Source organism: Zingiber officinale, chromosome 9B (assembly GCF_018446385.1).
Source record: "Zingiber officinale cultivar Zhangliang chromosome 9B, Zo_v1.1, whole genome shotgun sequence".
Taxonomy (NCBI): domain Eukaryota; kingdom Viridiplantae; phylum Streptophyta; class Magnoliopsida; order Zingiberales; family Zingiberaceae; genus Zingiber; species Zingiber officinale.
Window position 1 is genome coordinate 44016934 of NC_056003.1, and position 13259 is coordinate 44030192.

Consider the following 13259-nt stretch of genomic DNA (forward strand, 5'->3'; position numbering starts at 1 on the left):
AGATTTTGAGGAGGATCCAGAAATGGACCTCAAAGAATTTGAAGAGGATCCAGAAATGGACCTTGAAGAATTTGAAGAGGATCCAGAAATGGACCTCAAAGAATTTGAAGAGGATCTAGAAATGGACCCTGAAGATTTTAAGGAGGATCTAGAGATAGATCCCGAAGAATCAGAGGAGGATCCGGAAGAGTGTGTAGAAGATCTAGAAATGGATCTGATGGATATATTTGAGGCTAATCCACCAATCATTGAGTCTGGGATAAACATGATACAAATGTCCACTGCACTAGCATTTATCCTAGTGGGAGTGGTGCTAACTGTTGGAGCAATTTAGGTGCCCTAGGTTTTGATGTTTGGGCAAAGGTTTAAGTTAGATTTATTGTTGTATTTGATATGCATTGTGAGTGTGCAGGATATAAGTACAATAAGGAAAATTCAAGTGTGATCTTGGCAAAGAAGAAAAGTCTAAGGATGAGTCTTAGCGGTGTAAGCCCAAGTATGTAATCTTGGCAACGTAAGTCCAAGTGTGACTTGGTAATGGATGAAGTCTCGGAGGTGAGAAGCCTCTTAGCAAAGGAAGATCCGACAACAAGGACAAGGCCAAAGGAAGCTCCAGAAGGCAAGATGTGAAGGATGGGGAGATATCCGAGGGGCGCGAGGCTGATGGAGGAGGCTAGAAGGCTAGGTTTAGGTTGGTCGGACGAGGATGAGTGCTGAGTGATTATACTCAGGGCAAAATATTATGTTTTTTTTAGGATTTATTGTAGCAATACCGTAGTGATACTATAGCAGTAATGCAGAGATACTGTTGCGGCACAGTAGTAGTCAACTGATTTCTGTAGCAGTCGACTGGTACACTGTAGCAGTCGACTGGTAGCCGACCGTTGGGTAACGGTCGGCTTCACTTAAAGGACCAGTCGACTGGTGCATACACCAGTCGACTGGTAGCGGGAAAATAATTTAGTATTTTCCTCTCGAGCTATATTTAATAGAGCTCGAGGTGCTTGGGCATGGTTGACGAAATAGAGGTGGTTAACCCCTATTAGTATTCTTCCAAAGCCTCCAAGCTCTTCTTGTGATCTAAGAGTGTTTGGATCAAGGTTGTGGTGAGGTTTCTCTACCAAGAAGGAGGTTTGAGCTAGCCGAAGGTTTCCGGGGAGTCATCCACCGACGGATTGGGATCGTCCTCCTTACGGGCAGCCGTGGAGTAGGAGCCCTAATCTCTGAACCACGTAAACGCCTTTTATTACGGTTTGTTTTGGTTTATTATCTTTCCTTATTGTTTATAGAGTTTAACTTTCTTCTTATTAGTTTGTATTTTGTTTTCCGTTGCGTACTAACAAGTGTAGGAAGTGACAATTTGGGTGAGACGCTATTCACCCCCCCCCTCTATTGGATGTCAAGGTCCTAACAAGTTGTATCAGAGCAAGGTTAGCTCTTATTAGACTAATCGCCAAGAGAGTGGCTAGAGGAAGAAGATGGAATCGGAGGGACCTCTCGGATGGGACATCCGAATCCCACCTCCATACGATCGTGAGGACTTCGACTATTGGAGGAAGCGCATGGAGATGTGGTTCCAAATGAATTGGAATCAATGGATTGTATTGGAGGAACCATTTAAAGCTCCAACGGATAAAAAGGGAAAGCGTCTCCGACCTCGATATTGGACCGAGGAGCAAAGGGAGCAATCAGAGACGGACAAGGAGGTAACTAGAATTTTAATTAATTTATTACCTCCTAATGCGGTATTGAATGTAGGTGAATACGAGAACGTAAGCGACCTTTGGAAAAAGGTAATTGCACTTCATGAGAGTCCTACATAAATCCAAGAAGAGAAGGAACCCAAGGAGAAAGGCTCATTGGTCCAAGAAGAGAAGGATCAATCGGATGCTGACACGGGTTCAACATTTGAGGAGGAGAAGGAAGATGAGGAAATATCATCCACATCATCAAGGGAGGAAGAAGTGGCACCGCCCACATCTTCAAGTGAATAGGAAGAAGAGCAATCCAAGGAAGAGGAGATCTTGGAAGCTCACCCTACACCTCAACTACCAAGAAGAGCACAAAGGACCACATCAAATGCTTTGAGTGTGGTAAGATAGGACACTACAAGAGTAGGTGTCTTTCACTCAAGAAGGTAAAGGACGTAAACTCTAAACTCACTAAAGTTAATTTAGAAACTAATGTGAGTTGTAGGAAGAAGAAGGAGAAGAAGCATATTCGATGCTTCACATGTGGTGAGTGGGGTCACTACCACACAAAGTGCCCAAGAAGAGGAGAGCTCAAGAAATTGGCGCACTTAAGGAAGTGGGAGAAGAAGAGAGCTTCAAGGGTAAGGGAGGTAAACCCTAACTTGAATTCAAGTTCAAATTCAAATTCCTCCATGTATGTTAGAAATAAAATGAATTATTTTCCCATGCATATTTATGGTTTTAGATATAATGATAGGAATAGGGTTAATATATGTGATAACCCTAGGAAATCATTTTCAAATGATAGACCTAAAAGGAAACAACCTATCTTGCATATGGGAAAGAAAGTAGGTGAAAACCTAAGCATTAATCTCAAGAAAGTGAGACATATGCCTAGGAAGGTGGGTAGGTCTAGGGATGTCCAAGGTGGACATGTTGACTCTAGGGTTAAAACCCTAGAGTTGGAAAATCAAGCCTTGAAGGCAAAACTTAAGAAAATGGAAAAAGTCCTAGAGAGGTTTATTATTTGACCTAAAGGACTTGACATGTATTTGGGTGGTCAAAGACCCAAAAATATCAAATTAGCTCCCTCCAAGACTAAAAGGAGGTCAAGTGCTAAGGTTGCACATGAAATTGGTAAGGGAGGTGTGACCAAGGACAAGGGAGAGTCATCCAAGGCCAATAAGAAGGAATATGCTAGGGTGACATATAATTATGGCAAGGATGAGGTGTCAAAGGTGAAGGACAAGAAGAAACTAACCAAAGACAAGGTGTCTAAGGTTAAGAAGGTGAGTTTTGTACGCCAAGTGTCACCCGAGGTGCACCAAAGTGGCCTAGCCATAGTGGATGAGTCACCTAGGAAGGTGGATAAAATTAAGAGCTCAAGGGAGAGCTCAAAGAGTATTTGAGACATATGATAAATGATCTCAAGTGAACCAATATCTGCCAAAGGGATTAAAGATGGATTTGAGTCTCTACTGTAGTTGGTTGGCACAATTGGGTTAAGTTTCATGCATGAAAATATGACATTGGGGTCATATTACATGAAAATTAGTTTTTGAAGTATAGATACTATATAAACCCATGCTAGGGAAGTATTGTGATTTAGTATGGGCAGATACATCAAGAGGAAGCCAAAACTAGGACTTTAAGTCAAGGGTTCAATTGAACCATTTAGATAGTTTTGAATTTTGTATCATTCTTGGGATCTATGATAAATATATTTTTGTATATATTTTTCCCAAGTAGACAAGGTTAAAATAGACTTCTCCACAAAATTTGGGAATTTTTAGAGATTTATAGAATTTCTGGTGCATTTTTGAAGTTGGTCAGAAAATGTTAATTTTTACAGAAATAGGGTACCAATCGACTGGTGCAGATACCAGTCGACTGGTAATAGTATTTTGAGCACAGAATGTCTCTGTAAACTCATTTTAATGAGGGCAGTTGACTGGTAATAGTGTAATTCGAACACAGAGGGCTCTATAAGTTGAAATCGAAGGGGGCAGTCGATTGGTACCTAGTGCAGTCGACTGATACCATGCTGGAAGTATTTTTTTAGCATTAGAAAGTGACAAAAGGATGATAAATATGTATGTAATCTTATGAGGGATTAATACATGATGTTTATGGTCATTAGAGGTCAAAGAGTCCAATAATTAGGAGATTGTTGGAGCTCTTTTTGATGTATGGTAAAGGAGAAGAATTTTAGGTTTAAGTGGGAAACCTACACATCTTTGCAAGAAATCCTAGCTCAAGGGGGAGCTTATGTGAAGGGGGAGAGATTGCTCATTTATTAGCAGTCGACTAGTTACTGTAACAGTACTGCAGCGACACTGTAGCAGTACTGCAGCGATACTGTAGCAGTCGACTGGTTACTATAGCAGTCGACTGGTACACCATAGTAGTCGGCTGGTAGCCGACCGTTGGGTAACGGTCGACTTCACTTAAAGGACCAATCAACTGGTGCATACACCAGTCGACTGGTACCGGGAAAATAATTTAGTGTTTTCCTCTCGAGCTCTATTTAATATAGCTCGGGGTGCTTGGGCATGGTTGACGAAATAGAGGTGGTTAACTCCTATTAGTAGTCTTCCAAAGCCTCCAAGCTCTTCTTGTGATCTAAGAGTGTTTGGATCAAGGTTGTGGTGAGGTTTCTCCACTAAGAAGGAGGTTTGAGCTAGCCGGAGGTTTTCGAAGAGTCATCCACCGACGGATTGGGATCGTCCTCCTTACGGGCAGCCGTGGAGTAGGATCCCTAATCTCCGAACCATGTAAATGCCTTGTGTTACGGTTTGTTTGGGTTTATTATCTTTCGTTATTGTTTATAGAGTTTAGCTTTCTTCTTGTTAGTTTGTATTTTGTTTTCTGCTGCGTACTAACAAGTGTAGGAAATGACAATTTGGGTGAGACGCTATTCACTCCCCCCTCTAGCGGGCGTCAAGGTCCCAACACTAACTTATCTATGTTACTAGTATTCTGTTTACTATCATTATGCATGAACAATATTAGCCCATTTAGTTTTTGAGTCGTGTAATAATTTCTATCGTTATGTACGAACAGAGTTATGTTATGAAAAGTTATGTTATCTATTAACAAACTTGAAAATGATTAGTTCATTTCATGATTCATTCATGTTCAATGATTCATTCATATTCATGATTAGTTCATGTTTAATTATGATTAGTTCATATATCCATATGATTAGTTTATTTGATGGGATGTGTGTAATATAATTGATCAATGTTGATTAGATTGGAACATACAAATGATGAGTGGAAACATAGTTATCACTTGATTTTGTAAACCAATTCTAATTTACAGTGAGTTAATAATTAATTGCATATATATGAATTACACTGAAATAATAATAATGTGTTTATTTATGTAGATTATGACAACTAAAAACTTTATAGCTGAACTCAATAAAGGAGAAAAATTATATGAGGATAACTACAAAATATAGCACCTCAAGATACAGTACGTTCTTGAGGAACAAGAAGTTCTAGAGGTTGTAAATCAATTCATGGATGAACTGGCTGATGGTTCTACAGTACAGCACAGACGTGACCTTGATGCCTATAAGACATGGAAAAGGAAGGACTTCATTGCTAAGGGAATATTGATTAGTTCAATAGTTGATGACCTGGTATTTGAGTATGAGCCATTACCATCGGCTCATGCTGTCTGGGCAGCCCTTAGAGAGAAGTACAGTGGAATAAGTTTGAGTAAGGTCTGTCAGCTAACAATCAAGTTTGATAGCTATAAAAAATGCTCGAATGTTACCATGGCCCAACATCTTAGGGAGATGGGTAACATGATTCGAGAGCTTAAGATTGCTGGTCATGCATTGACTGATGAACAACAGGTTCAAGCAATTATCCATTCCCTTCCTGATCCTTGAAAAATGATAAAATACAATCTGACCCACAATGAGAGTATCAAGACTTTCACTGATGTCTCATGCCATGTAGAACTTAAGGTGGAGAGGATTAAATATGCAAGGATTTCTGATTAAATTTTTATAGCTGAAGGTTCTGGTTCCAAGAATAAGAAAAGATGGTTTAAGAAAGGAAAGGAGACTAGTGTTGTTGCTGCTAAAAGCCAAATCAAGAAGAAAGGAAAGAAATATGGATAAAAACCTAAAACTAACCTGACTTACTTCAACTGTAAAAACCAAATAATAACAAATGGATATATGTGGGAAACAATGTAAGAATTGAAGTCAAAGGAATTGGTACTTATAAGCTCAACCTACGTGGTGGGCGTGCCTTGTTTCTACATGATGTCTTGTATGCTTCTGAGATTCGACAAAATCTGGTTTCCGTCATTTGTCTTCTTGATTAAGATTATTGTGTAAATTTTTATAGCTATTGTGTGGAAGTTCGAATTAACTTTATGTTAATTGGGCATGGTTATGTAATAAATAGTTTTATGGTTCTTGATGTAGAACCAAATAATAATGATGGTTATTTTTCAAACATTGCTCTTACTAGTAATGCTAATGTTAAGGATGAAATTTGGCATGCTAGACTAGGACATATAGGATAAGAACAAATGAACAGATTGGCTAAGGAGGGCCTTTTAGGTACTCATACTAAGATTAACTTGTCTATATGTGAGCATTGTCTTGCTGGAAAGGTAACTAGAAAACCATTTGGCAAGGCTATTAGGGATGAATCACCATTGTAATTGATTCATTCGGATATTTGTGGTCCAATGAATCTAAAGGCTAGAAATAGAAGTTCTTATTTCATTATATTTATTGATCACTTCACTCGTTTTGATCATGTGTATTTGATTTCTCATAAATATAAAGCATTAGATTGCTTCATTCGTTACTTGAACGAAGCTGAGAATCAATTAGAATGTAAGGTTAAAACCTTGTACACTAACCATGGAGGTGAATATTTGTCTGATCAGTTCAAGACAATGTGTAATGAGAAAAGGATTATTAGACAACTAACTATCCCTGGAACTCTACAACAAAATGAGGTTGTTGAAAGAAGAAATAAGACTATTCTTGAAATGGTTAGGTCTATGATGGTGCAGGCTAATTTGCCAATCTCCTATTGGGGAGATGCATTATTAGTTGTGGCCTATATACTTAACAAAGTACCTTCAAAGTTAGTTCCATCTATCCTACATGAACGTTGGATAGGCAGAAAGTCAGATTTGAGTAATTTGAGACCTTGGGGATCAGCTGCCTACATTCATGATAAGACTCATAAATATGAAAAATAAGGATCCAGAGGTAAGAAGTGTATCTTTATAAGGTATTCAGAGACTTCTAAGGATTATGTTTTCATTGGTGAGCGATAAGATGAAATCATCTCTAAAATAGAGTCAAGAGATGTTACTTTTCTTAAAATTGAATTCCCGACATGAGGTGAAGTTGATAAGACAATTCCTCTATATGAGATAGAGGAGGAGGAGGATAATGTTCCTTTATTAATAAATCAGGAGATACCTGAATCTAGTCAACCTAGTGGGAGTAATTTGCCACTGAATAAGTCAGTTTTCAACAATCTAATCTACAAAAAAGTATTTGTTAGATTATTCCTCAGAGAAAGTTTGACATTAAGAATGAGGTATTGATGATTCTCCCAATTGACGATAAGGAATCTCGAATAGTTGAGAAGCTTTGAGAAGCTCAGTAAGAGAAAAATGGAAAATTACAATGGATGAGGAAATGGAATCAATGAGAAAGAATAAAGTTTAGGATTTAGTTGATCTGTCTCAGGGCCAAAGGGCTATTGGGAATAAGCAGATTCTCAAAGTAAAGAGGAAAGCAGATGGATCGATTAATAGATATAAAGCTTGATTAGTTACAAAAGAATATACCTAAATGGAGAGTATTGATTTTGAAGAAACATTCTCCCCAGTTGTGAAGTTTGTGTCAATACGTGTCATTCTAGCTATAGTAGCACAATTTGACATGGAATTACATCAGATGGATGTAAAAACTGTTGGATCGTAAAGTTGCTAAAGGAAGGGGGGGGCGAATTACGACCGTCAAAAATCGTAAATAAAATCGAGTACGTAGCGGAAGAGAAAAATTGAAGCAACACTAACAAACCAATTTTACTTGGTTCGGAGCCTTCGTCAACTCCTACTCTAAGGCCCGCACGTGAGAATGCTTTCGTTGGACAATCACTAATAATTCATAAAAAATATTACACAATTTAGTACACGAACTATAAAAGAAATACTGACAATAAGGAAAATAAAACTGAGTCGCAGGTTGTCAGAGGAGCTTCGTAGCATCGCAAGAGCGTCTTTAGAGCAGCGTGCAAGAGAGCAATGGTAGATGAAGTTATGTTTTTTGCTCCAGGTGGAGGGCTCCTTATATAGGTAGCTCCGGGCTCCCGGATCCCTTCCGGGCGCTTGGACTATGACGTCGGCCCAGCCAATCAATGCGCTCCACGTTTACGACGAGATAAATTTTTGCATTCCGGGCCGCCGGACTCGTTCCGGGTGCTCGGACCAGCTCCGGGCACCCGGATCCCTTTCGGGCGCCCGAACCACTTTTTCTAGCAAAAACTTTTTCTTGTAAAAAAAAGATTAGTCTGAGGCAATAAACATTATACTACCCTGTAAAACAAAAGTTAGCACAAATATAATGAAAACAGAGTAGTAATTAGATTCTATCTTCTCAAAACCATAATCTAGTCACAATCTCAACTTAGATTTCCAAAATGGATCTTAGTTGGATTGACGCTTACAGTTCTCTCAAACGGGGAACGCGCCCTCACCAAGTCACTCCCCTCTAGTGACTTATCTTATCTTACCGCTTTGCCAGACATCCGGTCAGTCCGTCGACCTGTTTGGACTTCGTGCCAACTATCCAGTCGGCCTGTTGACCTAGCTGGACTTCGTACCAGCTATTCAGTCAGTCTGTCGACTTATTTGGACTTCATACCAGCTATCTGGTTAGCCCATCAACCTAGCTGGATTTCTTGCTAGATATCCGATCAGCCCGTCGACCTATCTGGACTTCTCCTGCACACTTAGTTAGATCGTTAGATCACAACAAACCTAACTTAACTTACTTTATCATTCATCAAAACCTGAGTTAGGCCGTTAGTGTTATCTGCACTAACAAAAACAACTTTTCTTAATAGTAATCTTGACAAAGAAATCTATATGGTACAACTAGAAGGTTACGTTACTGAATGTCAAGAGAAAAGAGTATGTAGACTTGAGAAGTCTATATATGAGTTAAAGCAAACGTTAAGACAATGGAACATAAGATTTAATGAAGTCATTTTATCTTATGGTTTTAAAATGATCAATAAGGATCATTGTGTTTACCTAAGAAAGGAAAAAAGAAAAGTTTGTCATTTTATCATTATATGTTGACGATATGTTAATAGCTGGAAGTGACATAAAGTGTGTAATAGAAGTCAAATCCTGACTTTCATCATAATTTGACATAATAGATATGAGAGAAGCAGAGTACATCTTAGGAGTGAAGATCATTAGAGAACGATCAAAAAGGCTTTTGGGTTTGTCTCAAGAAGCTTATATCACTAAGATGCTACAACACTTCAAAATATCAGATTGCAACATTGAATAGACATCTATAGCGAGAGATGTTGTTTTAAGCAAAAATATGTATCCTAAGACTCCTGAGGAAATAGCCGAAATGAAGAAAAAACCATATGCCAGTGTTATTGATAGTTTAATATACACTATGTTGTGTACTTATCCTGATATAAGCTATGTTGTTGGCTTAGTTAGTCGTTTCCAGTCAAACCAAGGATCAAGACATTGGAAAGCGATGAAGAGGATATTCAGATATCTTAAAGGAACAACAGATTATTGTCTCTATTTCTAAGGATCATATATGAGCCTGAGTGACTACACAGATGTAGATTGAGCAGAGGACCTTGATGACAGAAAATCCACATCTAGCTATACCTTCTTGCTGAATGGTGGTGCCATCTCATGGAACAACAAGAAGCAAGCTTATGTAGCCTTGTCGACAATGGAAGCTGAGTATGTGGCTTGTGCAGCGGCTGTGAAAGAGGTTATCTGGCTAAGAAGGTTCCTGAAGCATCTGAATATTGCTGAGGATAGCGGGAGTCCTGTTACAGTATAATGTGACAGTCAAGCTACAATAACTTTTTCGAAGAATCCCAAAATATCACAACAAAGGCAAGCATATAGAAATTAAGTATAATTTTATAAGGGATATTGTTGATAAAAAAAATATAATTCTTGAGTACATCCCTACACGTAATATGTTTGTCGATTCTTTTACTAAGTCATTGACTAAAGAGTCATTTCAAGGACATGTGAAGGCTTTGGGACTTTGAAGAATGTAACTTATTGTAAAGATATTTTGATAAATGAAAAATGTCATAATCTTTTCAGTGTATATGTCTTTGCTACGTTCAAATAAAAGTCTCGATAAGCATGTTGGCAGATTGAGATTGGTCCACTCACATGGGCAATCATTTCTATTTATTAAGTATAAATAGAGGTAAGACCATTGCTTATAAGATAACTTATATAGCTATGAATAAAGGCATACACATAAGTTAAGGTCTCCTTGATAATTGTGTCAAGATGTGATCATTTATATAATGATTGGAGTAAATACACCCACCATTTACGGTCCCCGGGGTCATGGTGCCGCGGTAGGACATCCAGGTTGTCACCCAGGCACTCGCGGTTTGAATCCCAGCTACCACATATTTACAGGAATTTTTCCTCCAAATGGGGGGGGGGGGGGCATAACTAAAGGATGCTGGGTTGGCCACCGCGTGCGCTTCCCGATTTACCCTGGTGACCGGTAGAAAACTTCCGTGGGGTTGAGTCGGTCACCCCTAGAGATAGTCAATGAGGCTAACTGGGATTATCATTTTTTTTTGCTTAAAGCCGGATTGAAATTCATAAGTTGAATTTAGGATTAGACATTAGGTATGTCTAGATCAAAATCTATATGATGTTAAATTTTGGAGAAAACATGTGCTCTTTTTAGTAAAGAGAATAACATTGTAGCATGTGATTCATACCACATGTGCTATGGCGACAAGAAGGGTAGTAGAAAAATGGATCCCTGCTTCTCTACTATGTGAGACCCTTGAGATTATAAGTTAATCTCAATCTTACCCTAAGTGACTATTTAGCTGTCTATTTAAAGTTCTGATCAGTGTCTGCTACTTTAGCATGTTTCCTATTGGTTATGGGTGATTCGGTCTATGGAGCATAAATAGGAAAGCGACTGATTAGAATGAATAGATTCTAGCTAAAAATGAAGATTAAGATTGATTTACATCTGTAACATTTATTCACTGGTACCGATTACATTTTTAGTTTAGTACATAAAATGTAATTGTGAATAATTGTATTGATTGGAGATGCTAAACATGCTCTTGACATAATAGTCATTATGAGATATTAGAGATGTTTATATTGATGTAAATAATTTAATTTAGAGTAAAGACAAGTTTTGATGTCTCTGATTCGTTCTATAGAGCAGCTATGTAAGGTGTAACAATCTTCTTAGCAATGAATGCTCAGTGTACTTACTGTCGCACGAACCATTTTCCCTAATGTATGGAATAGATGTTCTTATTTGGTCTTTGTGCCTAATTAATTTATGCTCTGGTATTCGTGACTTGATCATCATAAAGTCTATGTGACTTATTTGGTTTTTATGACTAATTTTGCTCTGGTCTTTGTGACTTGATCGTCAAATAGTTTATGCAACTTAATTGATCTTTGTGACCAATTAATGTTTGGCTTTGGCATTGTGACATGTTCATCTTGTAGTCAATGTGACTGACATGGTCTATATGACCAAATAATCTTTTTGGATTAACTTGGACGAGTGAGAGATGTTGGACGTTGCATCAGTTGCAACGTTAGGAAGATGAAGGTGTGTCTTTTCACCTTCATCTTCCCCCATTGAGTGCCATCAAAGCATCAGTTTATAACCAATGTTTACTTCCTATATAAATTGGCGTCCAAGAACAATCAAAAGACAAGGGTGCGACGGTGATCAATGTGTGCACAGTGGAGCGATAGTGATCAGTGTGTGCACAGTGGAGCGTCGGTGGGCAAAGGGAACTTCTGTTGAGAGGGATTTGGCTAATGAAACTTGAAGAGCTTTCCAGTTTCATCCATGATCACGTTTCCGACAGTAGTAGCATCTTCGCCTGCGATTTCTTCGATTTCTTCTTGGGAGATCATTGTGAGTCAATTACAAGTTCAAATTTTGTGTTTGTTTCATGCTATCAAATACGACACTCTTGCCATATTGTCGTTGGTGGTGGTTGCTCTTGACTCGCTTGCTGTTGTCGTACTTGGTTTACTTGATCTTGCTCTAAGGCACCTTTCACAGCATCTGATATAATCTTCACTAACTCCACTTGTGTTAGAGTAACATTGTCGGTGTCTCCCATGAGTCTCGGTTCAAGTAAATGGATTCCCACAGACGGTGTCAATTTGATCAGATGCTCTAAGGCATCTTTCACAACATCTGATATAATCTTCGCTAACTCTGCTTGCGTTAGAGTAACATTGTCGGTGTCTCCCATGAGTCTCGGTTCAGGTAAATGGATTCCTATAGACGACGCAAATTTGATCCTACTCCGAGAAGTTGAAGAACGACTCATCGGTGCGCTGGTAAGAGAGTTGACACGACTGCAGTGATGTGTAAATAAGTAAAGGTGGAGAGGAAGAAGAAGACACAAGGAGTAGACCTAGTATTTCAATTTCAGATCTCCCTTTTTCTCTTCTTATTACTATCCTTTTATATATTTCTCTTGAACTTTTCACTTTCCTCCTCATGTAATGAGGCTATATTTAATACAAGGGAGTTAATAAATTGATAATTGATTTATTAATTATAAGGAAATTTTATTTTATCTTCCTCTAACTTTTAATGCAACCTCATCAATGAGATCATCTTAACTAAAGTAAACTATTAGTTTACTTCCCTTGACTATTCATATTTTCCATGCATTTATATATCTATGATAGACATTTAATATGAGTGACATTAGGCATTTAATAATATATTTGGCCCAAATATCCGCTAAAATATTCCTTCCGAGCAATAACTCGGTAGTTCATACACCTGAGCGGTTATGTACCTAAGTTGTGATACTATTTGTTAAGACCTATAAAGGGTACCCGAGTAGTCACTTGGAAGGTTGCCCAAGCAGTGACTATACATCCTCGGGAAGGCTCAGAAATCGTAAGGGTGGCCCAGGTGAATGAGTGCCCGTTCCTGATCGGTTTGGTCATCACCCGAGTGACACATCTTCCTTCACCGACCTTAACTTTGATTGACGTCCCACTTACTATGTTGGGCACGACATTGTGCCTTCTATGAACTGTCACATCACTCGAAAATCTTAGCGGATACAAATAAAAACAAGTTCCACCAAACTCATTATAAACTCCTAACTTAACATTTATGAAGTAGGATGTATATTTTTGATGAACTTCCCATTATAAGCCTTCCTATATTTTCTCATTACAACCCTTCTTTTAAACTCCAAAATCAAATTTGTTACAAGTCGAGTATCTATATTATCCACCTCAAATTTA